The sequence below is a fragment of the Littorina saxatilis genome, linkage group LG7 (genome assembly GCF_037325665.1).
Source record: "Littorina saxatilis isolate snail1 linkage group LG7, US_GU_Lsax_2.0, whole genome shotgun sequence".
NCBI lineage: Eukaryota > Metazoa > Mollusca > Gastropoda > Littorinimorpha > Littorinidae > Littorina > Littorina saxatilis.
In genome coordinates this window covers 5005049-5007548 of record NC_090251.1, presented here as the reverse complement: position 1 = coordinate 5007548, position 2500 = coordinate 5005049, and the positions used below count along the sequence as shown (strand labels likewise).

The 2500-nt window shown below is 43.4% G+C and overlaps 1 protein-coding gene across 1 annotated transcript in view; it reads right to left on the bottom strand.

Annotated features, from left to right (window-relative positions):
* Window positions 1-2500, bottom strand: part of LOC138971928 (cell death abnormality protein 1-like) — a 38302-nt gene that overhangs the window by 25748 nt on the left and 10054 nt on the right. The gene's annotated exons all lie outside the window — the stretch shown is intronic.

Below are 2500 nucleotides of genomic sequence, written 5' to 3'. Positions count from 1 at the left end.
ACATTAATGTTGTTTTACACCCTGCACAGCGTCCTCTTGTCTCCACTGCAATCCGACCCTGCTCGCAACACTGACTCACACACAGAGATAACATTAATGTTGTTTTACACCCTGCACAGCGTCCTCTTGTCTCCACTGCAATCCGACCCTGCTCGCAACACTGACTCACACACACAGATAACATTAATGTTGTTTTACACCCTGCACAGCGTCCTCTTGTCTCCACTGCAATCCGACCCTGCTCGCAACACTGACTCAAACACACAGATAACACACATCAACAAAATCGTCAAAAAGGCAAATTCCACCTTCGGCCTACTTAGAAGAAACCTCCGTTCCTGCCCCCAAAGCTGTAGACGTACTGCCTATGTGTCCCTCATCCGCTCAACCCTGGAGTAGAGCTGTCTCGTCTGGGATCCGTACAAACAAGGCGATATAGACAGCCTGGAAAATGTACAGAGACGAGCAGCCAGATTCATTACCCAAAACTACAGGGACCGAAACCCAGGATGTGTCTCAGAGATGCTCAGCAGACTACAGCTTCCCCCACTCCAGGAACGCCGGAAACAACAGAGACTCACATTTCTGTTCAAAGTGGTCAGAGGGCTGGTCCCCGCAGTACCCCCTGAGAAATTCATCCAGCAACAAAAATCAAAAAGACAAGTGAAACAACGAGTGAACAAAGACTTTACATCATCAGCCACAGTCAGAAATATCACAAGAAACAACGAGTGAACAAAGACTTTACATCATCAGCCACAGTCACAAATATCACAAGAAACAACAGCCAGTGCTTTACTGTGGAGTGTACTAAAACACCAGTGTACAAGTACTCTTTTTTTCACAAGAACAGTTATTGACTGGAACAACCTTGATGACAACACGATCCAGTCGTCAACGGTCAACGAATTCAGAGGAAAACTGCCAACTGCTGACTAAAACACCAAGTGCTCTCCCCAAATTCCGCCAACGTATATTCCCAAGTTTGGGACCTGTTGGCGTAACATTTCAAGATCAAGATCAAGAAGTTGTTTTACACCCGGCCCTCACGGTGAAACCATAATAATAATAATAATAATTGGAAATTTTTAAGTGCCTAACCTATGGCTCCCCTTTACAAAAGAACATATACAAAATAGAACAATCAAATGTACAACCTACATAAAACAATTAATCATATGGACAAAAATCTCCGCTCAGACTGTTAGCTCCAGTCGCTTTCTGTAACGTCCATCTAATGCATGCATTCCATCGTGTTGATACACAGTTCCTACACAGTTACTACATTTCTGAGTGACCTGCTGCAGCACAGCTGGTCTCGGCTTAAAAAACCTTGGTCAACGTGGGTGGGGTAGAAAGTGTTAAATGACTGCGGGTGAACGGTAAGGAGATGAAGTCGGAAGGGGGTATTGTTATTGGCGGACAAACAACACAGAGAAGAAGAGAGAATGCTCAAAGGACTCACCTTCGTCGACATAACATGAATCATAGTTTATCTGCTGCTCTAGCTCCATCACTGACATTCCAAAAAATGACTCCCTACTTATCATCACGAACTTAATTCCCTCTTGATCTTTAATTTAGAACAGGATCTACCAAACGTGGGTCAGGTTGGTAGGTCATCTAACTTTGGAAGTGTGTGCAAAGTGTCAAAGCTCTAGCTCCAAAAACATTGAACAAAATGGTGTTTTTTCTGTTTCGATCGAACGTGACTGCTGAGACTAAAACTAACTCAGAAATTAGGCTATGACCTCAAATCAAACTTTGACATATCATACCTTGATGAAGTCACGGACTAATTTACATTATTTTCTTTATAGCTTTGTTGATATTTTCCTTTGTGACAAATTTTCTCCAGCAAACATTTTAATGCTCTGACCTTGATATTTGACGACGGTAAATCAAACTTATTTTGTCTACGGACGGCGGCCAGTCAGAATTACACTGCTCAGTACTAAGACTATTCTGATTGCTCAAGAGAGTCAAAAGATCTGTAATAAATTGATTTCTTATCTTTATCGACCCCAACACGCGCCCTCTGGGACTTTATACTGAACGAGGGTCAACCAAACTTGCGTCATGTCAGGTCACAAAACCCCTACAGTGTGCAGAGTTTGAACTTTTTAGCTTCTAAAACATTCCATAATTAACCAAGGATTGTTGTGTTAGTTGCCTGAGGCCATGCAGATGGTTTGACTCACGGCAAAGAGTGTTGTTGTGTTAGTTGCCTGAAGCCATGCAGATGGTTTGACTCACGGCAAAGAGTGTTGTTGTGTTAGTTGCCTAAGGCCATGCAGATGGTTTGACTCACGGCAAAGAGTGTTGTTGTGTTAGTTGCCTGAAGCCATGCAGATGGTTTGACTCACGGCAAAGAGTGTCGTTGTGTTAGTTACCTGAGGCCATGCAGATGGTTTGACTCACGGCAAAGAGTGTTGTTGTGTTAGTTGCCTGAGGCCATGCAGATGGTTTGACTCACGGCAAAGAGTGTTGTTGTGTTAGT